The sequence below is a fragment of the Heterocephalus glaber genome, unplaced genomic scaffold (genome assembly GCF_053883595.1).
Source record: "Heterocephalus glaber isolate CG9 unplaced genomic scaffold, H.glaber_assembly_v1.0 deba00001509, whole genome shotgun sequence".
NCBI lineage: Eukaryota > Metazoa > Chordata > Mammalia > Rodentia > Bathyergidae > Heterocephalus > Heterocephalus glaber.
The window spans coordinates 33,232,829-33,251,281 of NW_028258325.1; the positions used below are offsets into that span (position 1 = coordinate 33,232,829).

General features: G+C 40.2%; 1 protein-coding gene across 8 annotated transcripts in view; it reads right to left on the reverse strand.

Moving 5' to 3' along the window:
• The window catches only part of Rbm47 (RNA binding motif protein 47), a 157,105-nt gene that overhangs the window by 39,777 nt on the left and 98,875 nt on the right, over positions 1–18,453 (reverse strand). Inside the window, exon 1 of one of the 8 annotated variants that reach the window (XM_087187505.1) lies at positions 657–1,050. The exons of the other annotated variants lie outside the window; for them this stretch is intronic. The gene's annotated coding sequence lies outside the window, so the exon portion shown is untranslated. Of the gene's footprint in view, positions 1–656; positions 1,051–18,453 lie in introns of those variants that run through there. 8 annotated transcript variants of the gene reach the window in all.

The following is an 18,453-nucleotide window of genomic DNA, read 5'->3' on the forward strand; positions in this document are numbered from 1 at the left end:
TTAATATTCGAACATAGCATATAGAACATAACTAAACTATTACATATAATGAAAGTGAAACTAGTTTTGGAGTTTTTAAAGCATATAACCTACACTTAAATAATTTCATAAACTTAGTTGACTATTAGTTCAGGAAAATGATACAAGTCTCCTTTACAGCAGAACTTTTCTCCAAGAGAAAATCCCATTATTGCTAGCATGTACATATTAATTATCATAATTCTAAATCAATTAACTCTTTATTTTTAATTACCACATTTTCTTCTCTAAAGATTGACTCTGAAATGACTTTGGAAAACAAATGAGGACATCACTGATAAATTCTTGCTTATAATCCCATAGTCTAAACAGCTACAAACTATAAGAAAAGATCTTTGCCAAGATCTGGATTTTTTTCAAGTGTGAAAAGCAAAAGGCTGTGAGATAAAATGATTTCTTTAAAAAAGATCCATAACTGAAGACTTTTGGCTTTAGTGCTGGTAAGGGAAATAGTATAGTATTTGAAGTTCTTACAAACTTCCATTTTTAAAAATTTTTGCCATCAATTGAAAAACAGATAAATGGATCATTTGTTTGTTCAACCTGATCTAAATTGCTTTAACCGAACACAACCATCTCCCCGGCTCTTTAATTAAAACAAATAAAGTTTTCCCTACCTTTCCAGTCTTGAAATCTGGATGCGACAGGCCAATTTTAACAACAGCCTCCTCTAAGCAACCTTCGCTCCCGATCCCAGGAACTGCGTGACTCCGTCACACATAGCGCACGTCTCCTCATTGGTGAGTGAGCTTTGGCCACTTAAATACCTTGGGAGTCGTTTGCTAAGGGCGCCAGGAAACACTTGAGTGGGTGGTTCAGAAAGAAGGGAGGTGCAAAACTATCACACACAAACCCCTCAACGGCAGTCTGAAAATTATGGAAAACCCACTGTACCAAATAGATTTAGGTTAGACCCAAGAAGACAAATTCTCTGGCATTTCATAGAGGACGAAATTGACCTGAAATACTCTTCAAACCCAATAGTGACTAGAAGGAAATCAACGATTTTTCAAATTTTTCTTACCAGAACCCCATGGGTCCCCATTACCTCGTATTGCTTGATACAGATTTTAAAAATCATCCCCACTACATCTCTGATGATGTAAAGAATAAACAAATACTTGTAAGGTGCTTAGAAAAGTTGTTGGAGTATAGAAGGTATTCAAAAATGTGCTGCAGTTTCTTAGAAATGTTACACATCTGGGGCAATCCGCTTTCTGATCCCCCTTCTGTCTTTCTTAGACAGAAGCTATCTTTCAATAAACTTTTCCTACTCTTAAAAAAAACACACAAAAGCTTACATTTTTGTAAGGTTAGACAAAAAGAAAACGAATGTTACACTTCTAGCAAATGCTGCTCTTTTTTTTTTTCCCTTTGCATTATATCCAGGGTAGATAGTGTGGATTTGGCATCTTTGGATTTTTTCCTAATCATTACCAACAAATCATGTTTGTAAGTCCAGTAGGAAAAACATGTAGGCAAAAATCCCACAGGAGCTAAATAAATTCTTGTTTTATTTTACTTTGTGTATCAATTGAGAGCTGGGAGTGGATTTACAGGGAAGCGTGGAGGAAAATAGAGGGGCCATAGAAGGAAGGACGGGGTTGGGGCTCCGAGCTTTTCGGTAATCAAAAGTGTACGTAACAACGAGGCAGGAGGACATGAAGCACTTAGGCATAGTGAATACCCTGCTTTTCCAGCAGCTAAAAGGTGGAATCTTGTCGAAAGTCTCTCTTGTGAATTCAAGCAGCTAGAAAATCAGAAGAGAAGGGAGAAGAAGGGAACTCTGAACAGGGCTTCTGAAAGCCCCGTGAACCAGGATGAAAACAAGCTCCGCAGTGCACTGAGAGAAACTAACATCTGCAACTTCCTGACACACAAACTCAAGCTGGGGGTGTACCTCAGAGGTGGAGCGAGTGATTAGTTTGTGTGAGGCCCAGGTTACATTCCCAGACCCAAAAATAGCAGAACAAATCCAAGTTATGACCCTGAGTTGTCCTGTAGTGACATTGTTCACTTTATTCAATTCTATAAACCTCAGCAATCTGAAGTAGTCAGGGTTGGAAGTGAAAAGGTCAGGGTGACAAGAATTCTTTCAATCTATTCATCCATCCATATTTTATAAAAGAAAGATTTACTACTTCTAGATAAAATAATCTAGAGCTATCAATAGTGGCTATAAAATATTAGCAAGTTAATAAAGGGTCCAAATCCGAGACAATCTTCTAAGATTATCAAGTCTAACTTTATCATTTTCATAAATAATATATGAAACTAAATTGTTAGGTTCTGATTGAAAGAAAACCAAAGCAAACCTTAGTAACTAATGCTGTGTTTTTTAAAAACTACTGATTTTAGACAAATTCAAATTTCTCTTGACTACAAATGGGATTCAGAAAGTGTTTTTATATGAGTAACTGATTATTTTATATATGAAAAAATTTTGGCTGGCCATGGTGGCACACACTTGTAATCCCAGCACTGAGGAGGCTAAAGCAGGAGGACCACAAATTTGGGACAGCCTGGACTACACAGTGAGACTGCTTCAAACAACAAGGAAGAAAAGGAAAGGGAGGGAATGCAAGGGGAGGGGGAAGGAGGGAGGAAGGAAGGAAGGAAGGAAGGAAGAAGGGAGGGAGATTGACTCTGGGTATGAGGCATTTTTTTAAACCATTATAGAGTGGTTTTAGTTTGGAAACTTCTTGTGAGAATGTGTGTGTGTGTACACAAACATGTACATTCTTATAGCAAACATTATCCAGAAAACGCAAAAACTTGGGAAACAAAAACCATGTCAAAATGAAAATTTTAATAAGGTGGGGGCTGGGGGTGCAGCTCATGTGCAAGGCCCTGGGTTCAAATCCCCAGCGCTGGGAGAGGTTGGGTGAGGGTGTGTGTGTTGGGGGGTGGGGGGTGGAAGAGACAGGGCAGCTTTTCACTGAATATCTGAAAATGATAATTACAATTACAGCCTACCTTTGACCAAAAAAAAAAAAAAAAAAAAAGCACTGCTTTCTACATTGTCTTTGTTTTTAAAAATATATACACCCTATTTTAAAATATAATACACACAGTCCCCCGCCTTCACAAAGCACTTTTGTTTTAGCGTCAAGTCACAGCTGGCAAATCTGAGGTCAGAGACCATAGAGGAAAGGAAGAAAATACAGATGCAAAACAGAAGCTTGGGACGAGGGCAGCTCTAAGATAGATTTGGATAAAGGAAAGAAACGAAGCTCAGGTGAGCCTGGGAGGAGAGGAAGTGGAGCCCGGCAGCCATGATATGTAATCCTATGGCTGCCCTAGATGTGAGTGATACGTATTCAGACCACCTTAACAACCTGCTATGGGAGCATTATTTTTTTATTTTAATTTATCTAAAGACTACGAGATAGCCCATGTAAAGAATATGTGAATATGTATTTGCTCTTGTGTATAACAGTAATATTTCTTCTAGGGGATATCTGATACTATTTAGAATTTCAAAACTTTTGCTGAAATTACTTTTTACTGTATCAACGGATACCTAAAGCTAAAAGGAAAAAACTGTTCACACACACACACACACACACACACGTACTAGTCTCCAGCTGAAAAAGTATCAAACATTGGCAGTGAAGCCATATAACTGTATTGGTAGTGGCAGCAGTAATAACGTATTTCCCCCCAAATAAGACCTACCTGGAAAATAGGCCCTAGCTGGTTGTTATCCTGGTGAAGGCCAGGGTCTTGCAGATTAAACTTCACTATTCTCTCACTCAGGGGCTACTTTATATTGGTAGCTAAGGCAAGGATAGGCTGATTGGGGCTGGCATTTTTGATCTCTAGTTTTCAAGGCTGATTATTTTCCAATTAGGTTTTATTTTTGGGGAAACATAGCAGTTGGCCATGAAGCTAATAAGTCATTAACTGGAAAAAATATGAGGTAAACAGTAAGACCACAAAACTGTATGATTAAAAGCAACATAGCTTTTTTTTATTGTTGTTAATTTGTCAAATTACCATTATGGTATCAACAGAAACAGAGAAGAATTACTAAATAATGCACATCACCATATCTGGGATGAAGAGCTTATTTGATCTGGAAATTAGGAAGGCTCTAAGGACTTTATTTTAAAATGACATCCTCTTGGGCTGGGAGTGTAGCTCAGTGGTAGAGTGCTTGCCTGGCATGATGAGGCCCTGGGTTTGAAACCCAGAGCCACAAAAAAGATACCATCTCAACTGATGCACTTGCTATCAAGAAAGAGTAAAACAATAATAATATTAATAATAGTATATGCATTTACACCATTCATTTCTTCAAAGTGCCAGGTACTGGGACTATTGTAGTGAGCAAAACTGAGGAAAATCCCACTCTTGTGAACCTAACAGTCTCGTGGGTGAGACAAACATTGGCTGAATAAATCAGTAGGATATAGAGCTATGTTAGATTATGAAAGAGCAAGGAGAAAAGCATCGGGGAAGGAGAACAGGAAAGGGGGCCAGGGTATGCCCACATGTTCTCTGACACATAAGGGAATACACTTGTTATTTATTAGTGATAAAAATTAAGCACATGAATACACTTGATTTCTTGTGGGATGTGCTACCAACCTAAGCATACATCTAGATTCTTTTAATCATGTCAAGCACTTCCTGTTTGCATGGTAGTAGTTATTTAGTGTGGACACAGGCAGGGAGTAGACGCCTTAAATACAGTACAGAAGGAGCCAGGTATGTGGTACTATGGAAAGAATCCAAGAGAGACTGTTATGCTTTGGGATGATTATTCTGAGGTCCTTTCTCAGCTTACCAGGACTTCAGAGAGTTTAAACTGGCCAGCCTGGCTGATCTCCACTCACCCTCAGTCTAGATCATTCCCTCCCCCTGTACTTCCTTGAAATCACAATATTTAGACCCTCAATTGCTGGTTAGCACACTGACTGAGAGAGAGAAGAGATGGGGTGGAGTAGACCAGAACTAACTTTTTCCAGGGTCTAGGTTCCAGGACTCCATGCTGGATGAATCTATCCCAAAAGCTTGTGAGATTTGGGGCTATCACACCTCCATACAGCCTATCTACGGCTTCTCAGAGAATGAGCCAATAACTTAGGCCAAGTGTCTCCACCTCCCATACTACCAACTCCACCTTTCCAAACTTTACACAAGCATGGGATGTTTCTGTTTTTCTCCACATTTAAATTTGTCACAAAAGCACCCTCATTGTAAGTGTTCTCTGCCTCCTTTAGGCAGTGGGCAGTCGCAAAGAGTCCAAAACTTCACACACACAGCTCTGTCACATGGGTGAGACATAAGTGTGCAACACAAGGAGGTGGAATTATCGCTTAAGTTTGCAGTTCAACTTTTGCTTAACTTCATCACCTCCATCTATAGGAAATAGCCACAACTCCTCTGTTGAGCCCTTGTCCAATAATGGACACTGTTCTAAGTGCTTCACATATATTAACACATGCAATTCTCACACAAATGTTGAGGCAAGTAATAGTATCACTGCCATTTTATAGATGACTTAGACAAACAGCTAGCAAATAGTGGAGTGATGATTTGAACCCAGGCATTTTAGCTGTTGGAGATTACACTTTACCACCCCCAAGTAAGTACCTCATCCTTCCCTTTCCCTCCCTTCTTTCTTTCCTCCTAGTCATCAACCATGTTATCTAGCTACCCATGCTTCACCTTGCTAGCCTGGCATCATGCCAATGCCAGGCATTTCCATACCTAACAAAAACTTCAGAACTTTGGAGACAGCGTCTTTGGAGGTTGGTAGAAAACATTTTAATGCTTGGTTAGTGAAACTATAACTTAAGAAAGCCATATAATCTAATTTAAATCTGAAGAGAAATTTCTTTGGATTTTCTTTCTAAACTCTTCTTGGAAGCATTCTGCATGAATTCTTAGAACTTTGTTAAATTTTGAAGCAATTCCTTTCTGCTTTTCTAACATAGCAAACTGTAGCAGCCCATAAGCTAAGTAATTGCCAACCTTTACCCGTATATCCCGTGGTAGTTTTAACAGTTTAATGTTTATTTATTTATTTATTCATTCACTTATTTATTTAATTTTGGTACCAGGGAGTGAACTCAGGACCCTGCACTTGCGAGGCAGGCGGCAGAACTACTGAGCTAAATCCTTGGCCCAACAGTTTATTTTTAAAAGAGGAAGTTCAGAATAATCAGCGAGCACAGGTGGAGAGAAGATACCTATTACAAGGTCATAATAATATGTATAATCTGAGGTGTGTGTTCCACTTCCTAGATAAATGCCAGCTACATTTTCATGTGAAAAATGGGGTTCTATGTGCCTTTGCCAGGCAGTTTTACAAGAGCTCAGGGAGTGTGTGGTCTTGCCAAGGGCTCTTTGAATTTTATTCTTCAGTAATTAAATGATGTTTTAATAATTACCTTAAAATTTCCACAGAACTGTCCCAGTATACAAACTTTACTGAGTATTATGCTTTTCTATTCCAATGGGTGCTGTCTGAGCACTTTCTAAAAGTACTCCAAAGTATATTTGAGAACTATGGGAGATGCAGATAAAGACCTGGACACCATGTGGTCTCTACTGACTGGCTGCTTGTATTCTTAAGGAAATAATTCAGTGACAAACAATCAGAACTTAGAGGACATCAAGGGAAATGGGGTACCAGATGCTGACCAGGCCATAGGAACTATAGGAGTCAGAGACAACACCATCAAGTTGGACCAGAGCCCATGGGGAAGCTTCCATAAGAGGTGTGGTCAGCCTGCATCCTTATTCACAGTGTCTCAAATCACAAGCACAGGAATCACAAATCTCACAACTTCAAAATATGCATGGTTCTTTATTGGTTCACTTTGTGATTGCAAAAAACTCACTCCACAATCATCTTTCCCGAAGAATCATCCTATTTCAAGGGCTTTTTTTGGGGGGAGGGTAGTTCTATGTAGTTCAGAATGGCTTTGAACTCACTATGTAGCCCAGGCTGGCCTGGAATTTGCTGTAATCCTCCTGCGTCAGCCTCCTGAGCACCAGGATTACAGGCGTGTGCCACCATGCCCCACTTTCAAGGACTATCAACAAGACTGAACTGAACCTTAAATATAACATTCCATGAGAAAACAATCTAGCTTCAGATCTATCAAAAATAGAAGGAAAGGGCCGGGGATTTAGCTCAGTGGTTTTGCTGCCTGCTGTGCAAGCACAAGGACCTGAATTCGATCTCCAGTACCAAAAAAAAAAAAAAAAAAGGAAAATATATTTATACTTTCAGTATTAATGGTAACTAGTAATATTTATATAGTGTATAATTTATAAAATTCACTCTTCTTCATACCTTATTTCAGATTATGGAATAATTAAAATATCAATATTTAGATATGGATTCCATGTATGAAATACTGTTTGCCAATGTTACATATTGGGATAAGACACAGATACAAGTGGAAGCTGTAAAATCTTCTCTCTGATACTGGATTCTCAGACACAATGGAATGAGGATGGGTAGGAGGGAGTGAATGGGCTGAGAAGCACTAGCTTATGAATCCTATACATTGAGAGGCTCCAGGAGAAGGAATTCCCCCATGTGGCTGTTATTCAGTAGAGGACAAACGTGTCTTGCTTAAATGCAAAGGCCTTTATGTAGCATTTATTTATTGAATATCTCTATATATTTATATGCTGCTTGATCTTGATAATCCATACACATGCTGAGTCCATCCTTAGCTAAAGGTAATTCCCGAGTCTTTCTGTTTTCTGTAGTTATTGTCTGGACACCCTTGATCCACTCATAGGGACTCAAGAGTTATTTTGGATTGCAAAGTCAATGCCAGAACTTTAAGCACTCACTGTAGCAAAGGAAACTAGAACTTCAGGGGCTTCCAAGAATTATTCTCCATGCCCCTTAGGATAGGAGAAATATCACACTTAGGATGACCTTAGGGTGGTTAGGGGTCATCTATGTGCGATTTTATATCACAGCTTAATCTTCAATAGAGACGGGCAGATGAAACAAAACAAGCCAGAATGAGCCAGGGTCTCAGGACCTGAGGTGTTCCTCGTGGTCTCCACTGTCTGGCGAAGTTAGTATTTCGTCTTTATGCAACCTGTCTTTTTTTTTTTTTTTTTTAATCAAAAACCAGTGTCTAGGGGCTGGAGATTTAGCTCAGTGGTTCTGCCACCTGCCTTGCAAGCGCAAGGACCTGAGTTCAATCCCCGGTACCAAAAAAAAACAATCCAGTATCTAGATGCAAGAAATAATAAAACATACACACACATACACACACACACACACACACACACGGGTGAATCCATAGTAGGACACTGAACCAACCCCACCTGCTCTGGTATGTGTGGTTAACTTGATGAATCTATCTTGACACCCTGGAAATTATATTTAAAGTGCTACTTGCCTCTACTGCTGCCAGGCTCACAGAAAGCAAATAAATGTAGTGACTGATAATACAGAATGACAAAATGTATTTAACAACTCCCATCATGTATTTGCACCATTTGCAGAAATGCTGGTGGATGGTGAAGTGTTTGAGGAGCCCAGACCCTCAGAGGCATCTGTGCAGTCAATGCCAGGCCACCCTGAATGGGAACCCACAGCCAGCCGGTCAGCTGGGGGCCTGGCCTCGGCCCTCCTTTCACGGCCTGGGGGAGTTCTTCGTAATCCAGGCTGCATACAGAATGAGAATGGCACATCGTGTATATGATGAGACAAAGGAAAGTTAATTATCATTAATATAACTGTACGTTGACTATTAGTACTAAATTAAGTCTTCAAAAAAAAAAATCTGCTTTTAGCCTATCCCCAGGTAAGATTTACCTTGATGTAGATACAGTACCCAAAGAGGCTAGCAACTTGTAAAGTAAGGATTTCTTTTCTTTTATGTATTGCCTGATATTCTCTAATGTCTCTGTACATACAGGGCCAGAGAAAAAGGAGAATCCATGTTCTTTCTGCTACTTAATGATTCTTTTCATTAAAAGGTATTTCAAGGGAAAAGAGAGACAGACAGAGGGAGGGGGAAACAGAAGCATTGAGTACTGTTTATATTTATTCCATTAATTAGAAGAATTTTAGAATATTTTTATTTCCTGTTCCTATAGTTAATATGGAAATAATTATTTCTCTATAACAGCCTCAGACAGTTGTGAGTCAAAATTATATAATATGAGTGAGGATGTTTGGAGTTTGAGAAAATAAGCAGTATTATTAGCCAGAACTTACTACTAAAATCAAAGTAATATTTGTCTACTGTCTTAACATTAAATATTAATGTTGTATTCAAATGGTAATATCAAACTATTATCTAGCTATAAATAAAATGTTATTATATTAAAATATTTGCCTGAATGTCTTGTGATTATCATAGTTAATATCATTTGTAAGTATCTGGAGATGGGTTATATTTTTTTTCCTTCAGTACTGACTGAGCACAGTCTTCACACTGAGCTGCAATCCCTGCCCTTTAAAAAATTTTTTATTTTGAGATAGGGCTTGCTAAATCGTGCAGGCTGAGTTCGAATGTGCAGTCCTCCCACATGGGCCTCTCAGAGTGCTGGGGTTCCAGGCGTGTGCCACCTGTGCAACTTCTAGTTTCACTTTAAAGGAAGCCATCCAAAGGGTTCATATATTGAGGAGTGGTCCATACCTTTTTTCTTCTTGTGAAAGTTATGGCCATTCTTTGCCTGATGAGAATAAAATTGTTTTCCCCAGTCCCTGATAAATGCCAGCTGGCCACATTAACAGCCCGAGTTCCCTGAAAGTGCAATGGGAGAGCAAGGTACTGAGAAGTAACTGTAGGGAACAAAACAATGTTAGCTCCTCTGAGTTCAGAGAAAGACATTTCTGTTCTTCTCTTAAAGAGAAGTATTAAGAGATATAAGTTAGAATTTTTGAGCGAGTACCATTTTCATAATTTACTATACTCCCGCCGTGAGCTCGCTTCAGATTTGTTTAGCAAAATACATTTCCTGCGTTTGTTCTGTCATCATCACACGCCTGGATGATCACATACGTAAGGCCACTTGTTGCAAGTTGCGTCCAGGCCGCAGGGCCACAGGTAACAGTGAGTCTTGGCCCTGACGGCACTAGGTTCAACCTAGTGGTGTGTGCACGAGAGGCTGTGGCTGGTGGCAAAGTGGAGACTGGTGGAATCCCAGCTCCAGGCTCTGTAGCTGCCACACATGGAGCTCATTCAGCACACTGATCTCACAACATCAGCATGGGAGCAGCCGGCCCTTCCTGGGAATCAACCCGGTGCTAACTTTGGGCTGAGGACATCACACATTATCTCATTGAATCCTCACAACACCCCTGCCAGGTGGAAACTATCTTTCTCTTTATTTTACAGATGTGGAAACTGAGGTATCGAGAGCGTAAATAAGTTCCGCGAGTCACACCACTTATCAGTGGCAGAGGCACAATTCACACTCTGCAGCCAGACTCGGAGCCCAGGTTCCACCCAGAACCACGGCCTCACTCAGACTCCACCATAGCGAGGGAGCGGGGCACCAATACTGGGACTCTGTCCCCGATCCGGGGACACTGCAGGCCTTCACCCAGCCTCAGCACCGGTCATTTTCCCACAAGCTGTGTCATGCAACAGAGATTGAGGAATGGAGACGAGTTAGAATGCAGCAGGGATCTAAGCTTCCACACTAGGAAACTAGAAAAAGAAGAGTAACCTAAATCTTAAACAGCACAAGGAAGAAATAATAAAGATGTAAGTGGAAATAAAGGCAACAAAGGCTAGATAAACAATAAAGAAAATAAGCAAAAACGAAAGTTGGTTCTTGTATACCTAAAATGTACCAATAAACTTAATGGAAAAAAAAAGTCAGTTCTTAAAAAGATTAATACTGACAAACCCTTACCTCAAGTGACTAAGAAAATAAGAGGGTCGGGATTTAGCTCAGTGGTGCCGCATCTGCCTAGCAAGCACAAGGTCCTGAGTTCAATCCCTGGTACCCCACCCCCACCCCCAAAAAATAAAGAAAGAAAAATAAAGAAAATGAGAGAGAAAACTTACTAAACTCAGCTAAGTAGTGAGGTCACCACTGCTGAATTCACAGAAATAAAAAGGATTAGGCAGGTGTGATGGTGCATGCCTGTAATCTCAGTTAATTAGGAGGCTGAGAAAGGAGGATCACAGGTTTGAACCCAGCCTAGACAACTTAGTGAGATCCTGTGTCAAAATTTAAAAAATAAAGGAGGTGGGGGAGCCCTGGGGATGCAGCTCAGTGTGAAGGCCCTGAGTTCAATCCCAGCACTGCAAAAAGGAAAATGAAAAAGGACCTGGACTTTGTGGCCTACATGTGTACTCCTAGCATTTAGGAAGCTGAGGCAGGAGCATTGCAAGCTTGAGGCCAGCCTAGACTACATGGTGAGACCCTGTTTTTTAAAAAAGCGGGGCATGGTGGGTGAACACCTGTAATCCCAGCACCGGGGTGGGGGTGGGGTGCAGGAGTGAGACTGAGGCAGGAGGATCACTGTGAGTTTGGGGCCAGGCTGGGCTACATAGTGAGACCCTGTCTCAAACCCCTCCAAAGACACACACACAGAGAGAGAGAGAGAGAGAGAGAGAGAGAGAGAAAAGAAAAGAAAAAAGAGAAAAGGACTGAGTATATAGCTCAGTGGTAAAGTGCTTCCTAGTATGCAACAGCTAAATCCCCACAACTACAGAAAAAGGAAAGAAAGAGGGAGGGAGGGAGGGAGGACAGGAAAGAAAGAAAGAAAGAAAGAAAGAAAGAAAGAAAGAAAGAAAGAAAGAAAGAAAGAGAGAGAGAGAAGAGGAGAGGCAAAGAGAAAGAAAGAAAGAAAGAAAAAAAGAGAGAGAAAACAAAGAACTACTGTGAACAATGGTATGCCAGAAAACTAGATATCCTAGACAGTTTTCTAGGACAAATTTTTAGAAAGACACAAACTGCAAAAACAAACTCAAGAAGAAATAGGGGTTGGAAATATAGTTCAGTGCTAGAGCTAGTACTGCATGTACCCCCCCAAAAAAGTTATAAGAGGAAATAGAAAACCTGATAAACTTATAAGTCAAGAGATTTAATTAATAATACAAAAATTTTCCAAAGCCAAGTCCAGGAAGAAATGGCTTCATGAGTAAATTCTACCAAATGTTTAAAGTGTATTTTATACCAATCCTTCACAAACTTTTCCAAAACATAGAAGAAAATGAAATATTTCCCCATGGGGCCAAGTATTGCTCAGAGACAAAATCCAGACAAAGATATCACAAGGCAAATAAATACAAGGCAACATCTCTTAAGTGAAAAAATCCACAAGTAAATCCTAGTGAACTGAGTTCAGCAACAAGTAAAAAGCGTTCTCTATGCCATGCCCAAGCTTGACTATTTTCAGGGCTGCAAGGTGGGCAAGGCAGATGAAAATCAGTTGACACAACATACTGCCTGAGTAAAGAACAAAAGCTATACCATCTTCTGGACCCCACAAAAGCATCTGATACAGTGCAACCATTTTTCATGATTAAAACACTCAACATCAGCAGAGGGAACTTCTTCGGTATGATTTTTTAAAATCTTTTTTTAAAAAAACCCCTCAAACCTAATACATTTAATAGTAAAGACTGAATCCCTTCCCCCCATCCCCTAAGATGAGGAATAAGACAAAAACATGCACTCTCACTACTTCTACTCAACACTGCACAGGGGATTCTAGCCAGAGCAATTAGGCAAAGAAAAGAATGTCCACATAGGATCCATGTAATGCATAGAGGCTGAGGGAGGAGGATCACATCAAGTTCAAGGCCAGCCTGGACTACATAATGAGTTCAAGGCCAGTCTGAACTGCATAGAAAGATGCTGTATCAAAGGGGGGGGTGGTGGTGGTGAAACTATTCATAGATGACACAATCAAAATAAGAAAATCAAAGAATTCTTCTAAAACATTATTAGAACTAATAAACAGGCTCAACAAAGTTGTAGGACTCAAAGCAAATCCAGAAAAACAACTGAATTTCTTTTTTTTTTTTTTTGAATTTCTATACATAAGCAACGAACATCCAAGATACAAAATAAACAAAGCAATTCCACTTACAATAGCATTGGAAATAATAAAACACTGTGAAAACTACAAATCATTGCTTATAGAAGTGGAAAGACATCTCATGTTCATGGATTGAGGACTGGACACTGTTAAAATGGTAAGACTCACCCCGATCTGCAGAGTCAACATAATCCACATCAAAATTTCAGCTGGCTTCTCTGAAGACACCGATAAGCTAGTCCTAAAATTCACATGGGATCGGCCCAGCGCAAACACTCTTGGAAAAGAAGAATAAAGCTCGAGGACCCACACTTCTCTATTTCAAAACTTACTATGAAGCTGCACTAAAGAAGATGGAATGGTCCTAGCATAAGGATACATAGAGAACAATAGAACAGAAATGCAAGTAAAGAGGGAAAACCCAGAAACATATGTATACACTCCATTGATTTTTTGAGGAAGGTGCAGAGGCCATTCAATGGGAAAAGTACAGTCTTTTTCTTGTCAAGAAATGATGCTGGGACAACTCGATCTCCACATTCAAGACAATGAAGGTGGACTCCTAAAAACTCCTACCATATACGGGACAGCCACCTAGATATAAGAAAATACAGGTGTAAATGCCTATGGCTTTAGATCAGGCAGCCTTTTAGATATAACACAGAAAGAAGCACAAGCAACAGAACAACTAAGTAAGCAGGACCTTGTAAAAATTAAAAGCTTTGTGCCCCCAAAGACATTAAGAGACAACCCACAAAATAAGAAAATTATATTTCTCATAATAGCCTTATATTTAGAACATAAAAAGAATTCCTATAGCTCAATAATAAGATGGCAAATATATCCTTTAAAAAGTAGGTGAAGGCCTGGGTATGGCAGAATGCACCTGTAATCTCAGCTACTTGGGAGGCTGAGGCAGGAGGATTACAAACTTGACATCAGCCTGGAAAACTTAGCTCTCTCTCTCTCTCTCTCTCTCTCTCTCTCTCTCTATATATATAATATATACAGTATATATACTACCTCTCTCTCTCTCTCTCTCTCTCTCTCTCTCTCTCTCTCTCTCTATATATATATATATATACACATAGTGAAGAGCCTGAACAGATATTTCTCCAAAGAAGATACAAAATCCAATCAGGAAAATATGAATTAAGGTTCCAATAAAATACCAATTCACACCCACTGGAATGACTATAATCAAAAGGATAGGTAATAAAAAGAGTTAGAAAGGACTTGAAGAAATTAAAAGCGTCATCCACTGCTGCTGGAGATGAAAAATGTGCAGCCACTCTGAAAACTGCTGGCCAGTCCTTAGAAGGACCAACACGGAATTACCATGAGACTGAGAAATTCCATTCTTAAGTATATACCCAAGAGAAATAAACAGCCTTTAGCTCAGTGGTTCCGGCGCCTGCCTCGCAAGCGGTCCCGAGTTCGATCCCCGGTACCAAAGAAAAAACCCCAAAACAAAACAATATGGCATGATTCTGCATCTACACAATGCCCAGCACAGATGGCTCTGCATAAAACAGAGCTCGGACATGGCCCAGGCTGAGGGGGTAGAAAGGAAAGTGGCTGGTAGAGGATATGGGGGATTTTTGGGGGAGGTGAAAATGTTCTAAAAGTGTTTATAATGACGGTCACACAACTGTGAGAATATACTAAAGGAAACTGAACTTTAATATATGCACTTGAATATATGTGCTGCCAAAGTGAGCATAAACTGTCCACTTTAAATGGGTGAAATGGATGGTATATGAATTATATCCCAACTAATCTGTTATTAAAGATTAAATAAGCCATGCTTCAGAGAGTGGAAGAGACAGGGCACATGCTGCTACGCTCCACTGCATCTCTCCTGTCCCTGCCGTTGTGTTTAAGGGCTGACACAGGCCCGCAGCCTTCGGGTGCTGTGGGCTTCTTGCTGTCACAGAGAAGGTCTGGCTGAGACACTTAGGTTCCAGTGGACAGCGGGGGTGCCCCAGCCTTGTTCTTCTGGAAGTGAATAGTGTTCCCCAAAAAAGGCTTTCTGTGGTTCGTGCTCACTCAGCCTTCCCCATTCGACTGTCCCTGAGGCCTCTGTGCACATTCTTTGGGATGCTGAGATGCTGCTTGAAACTCCATGGAAGGAGACAGGGCAATGGCAATAAAACTGCAGCACAGTAGGAGGAAAGGTTCACTCTCCTCATGGTGGAGAAGGAAGAAGAGGCTTTCCAGGAAGACAATGTGTCCACAGGACACTTGACATATAGCAATGGCTCAGAAATGTGGGGAATTCAGAGTTCTTTCCCCATGAGTAGCCTGAGAAATTTAGAAGAAAACACATATATGTGTGTGTGTGTTGGTGAGAGAAAAAAGGCTTCTTGCTAACTCTGCTTAATTCAGTTAAAGAAAATTGGGCCTTAGCAAATTGTGGCGGTGCACATATGTAATCCCAGCACTTGGGAGGCTGAGACAGGAAGACCACAAGATGTAGACCAGCCTGGGCTAATAGCGGGTTCAAGGCCAGCCCAGACTACATAGTGAGAGCCTGTCTTTAAAAAAAAGAGAGAAAAAGAAAAAAAAGAAAAAAAAATGTTGGGCATCAGCTTCTGTATTTCTTCCTGTCCATCAATGATAACTAGACAGGTATTAATTAATTACAATAAATTCATATTACAACAAGTAAAGGTAGATGTCCTGGGATTAATATTGCAAATTTCAATGTTATTCTAACCTTGTCAAATAAGGACTTCTAGTGAAATGGTCAACAAGTCCCCAACTCATTTAAACAGCAAATATTTATTAGCCTCTGCCTTCTCTGTGATACTGGTAACAGAGACACAAAACTGTACTTAGGCCAAGCTTACAAATGACTGGGAAATACAAAAGAAGTCCTCAGCGATTATAATCCAGGGCAGAAGGCAAGTTGCATTTATTCCCTCACAATAACATCTCAAGAGGCTTTCTTGCCCTTCGAAAGAGAAAGAAAGATAATACTGACAATCCTGCACTCCTCTGTTAGTTTCTGGAATTAGATAACAATAAGGAAATGGGCTTCCCCTGGTCAAAGTGAGAAAAAATAGTTTCTCAGTGGAGACAAGTAGAGTTCTCCAGCCTTGGAACAAAATGGAGCTGAAATGATGTTGTTGCCCCTCTTATCACAAGGCTGTAAGAGCAAAACTCCTAGAGTCAGTAAATCCAGGGTAGGGCAAGAATAAGGAGGCATCTAGGGCACACAATGTGGAGATTCTTAAACCAAAGATCAAAAAGCACCTGTGTGGAGGAGAAGGGCCTCAGGTGCACACTTACACCTGGTGTCTCCTCCCATAGTCTCCTGCTGACGGGGCCCTCCCTGTCAGGAGCAAGGGGCAGGGACAACAGGTGCAGTACCATGCAGGTGATCGTAGCCCTCTTGGGGATTTATATGGATCCTGTGGATGAGAAAGCTGTGAGGTTTCCCTTAGGAATGCTAGAAAATGTATCCCTTAGGAATGCTAGAGGTCCCCAGTATCTCTTTTCTTTTCTTTCTTTCTTTTTTTTTTGCAGTACCAGGGATCAAACTCAGGACCTTGCACTTGCAAGGCAGGCATGGTGGCACTGAGCTAAATCCCTGGCCCTCACGATCTCTTTTGTGTACTGTCATGTTTTAGCCTTTGGTATATCCAATATGTTTGTTTATTGGTTCCTTACACTATTTGGGATTGGGTTTTTGCCTTGCAACCCAAATTTCCCAATTAACGAAGGGTCTCACTGTGGCTCTTTTCCTTGGTCTAAATTATTACGGGGATGGGATAATCAAGAAGGTCACACAGAAGTCTTGCCTGATCCACTCTTCCCACCTCATTTTCCAGAGCTTGTGGGAAGCTGCTATTTTCTCCCCTCAATTCCTTTCCTAAAATTTTACTGTATGACCCTTTGCCTTTATCAAAAATGGCATTCAGACATTTCTACTGTTTTTGGAATAATGGCGGAGTGGTGCTAATCCAACAATTCTTGGAAAAGTAGTGCTAGCATTCAAACAAAAACTGGCAAAGCACATTGCAATAAAAGAAGTCTTCTCCTCGAAGTTCTTCATTTCTAATTTCTGAACTGTGGTCAGGACTGCCCCCCCCCTTTAAAAGCTAACAGAAAACCTTCATGTTCATGAAGAGAAGCTGATTATTGCTTATGTGCTGCCCCTAAAAAGCTCTCTCACCTGCCTGTCCATCCCTTACCTGTGTCTGATATCCTGAGCAGTGTTAACTGGGATCTTTCTAAAGACTAAGAAGCACATATAGAAGATGTACAATTTAAATAAAAATTGATAAAATGTTATCTTGTTTTCACTTCTAGCCTGGGCCTCCATCTAACTTCTTTTTCAAGAATACTTGGCCCAACTCCTTAAAATTGTTTAGAATTAATTTTCCTTAGTGCCTGAAGTATACCCAGTAAACTTTCTTCTTTTGATTAAAATTATTTTCCATATTAAAAAATGCTTAGATAAACTTTTTTTAAATGGAGTATTCCCTAACTATCCCCATTTTTCTATTTCCTTTATCTGCCTTCTCCTGCTTCTAAGAAAAAAGGGATAGAGAGCAGAAAAAAGAATATGACCCATTGGGAAGCAACTTCTCCAGGAAACTGTGGGAAATCTGAAAGAATTTTTGAACAGGGTTGAACTAGACTGGTACCTACATTGGCCAAGCAGTGGCTCATTCACAAAAAAAGGAAGGCTTACAGCAGGAGCAATAGCTTCCAAATGTTCACTTGGTCTGCACGATCATATACCAATCTTGGTTGGGTATCTTGGACTACAGAATTTTAAAAAATCAGAAACAAAAACAAAGCACAGTCCTGAGCTTTAATGGTTAAGAAGACAGACAAACAAACAAACAAAAAGAAGACAGACAAACAAGCAAACAAACAAAAATTCTCCCTGATGATTCTAAATATGTAGCAAAGGAAAACAAAAAGCACTTGCCTATATGGAATCCAAATAAACTCTGTCCAATTATTGCAATTGTTCGGTTAATTTTGGCTATAAATGAAATGGCCCTCAGCAATGCCAAGGACATCTAATTTCCTCTCTCCAAGCAGATGATTATAGCCATCAAGTATGAAGTACTGTGGGTCAGGCTGTACTACGCACTTTACTTACATTATCTCTAATCTTTGCAAACAACCAGGAAAATAGGACTGGACCCATTTTCAGCACATGAAATGCAGAAATAGGAAGGTTAAGGGATTTGCCCAAAACCTGGCCTAGCAATCAAGGGACACAGCAGAATCCACACCCAAGCTGGTCCTCTTTCCACTAGAAAGCTGGTTTAATCTCTGTGTGTGCTTACTCCTGACCTGACTTTGGTGTTGACATAATCCAAAGTGCTTTTAGTTGGTACCCTTCTAATATCCCACCAAATCTACAAATATATGACAGTGAAAACTCAAGG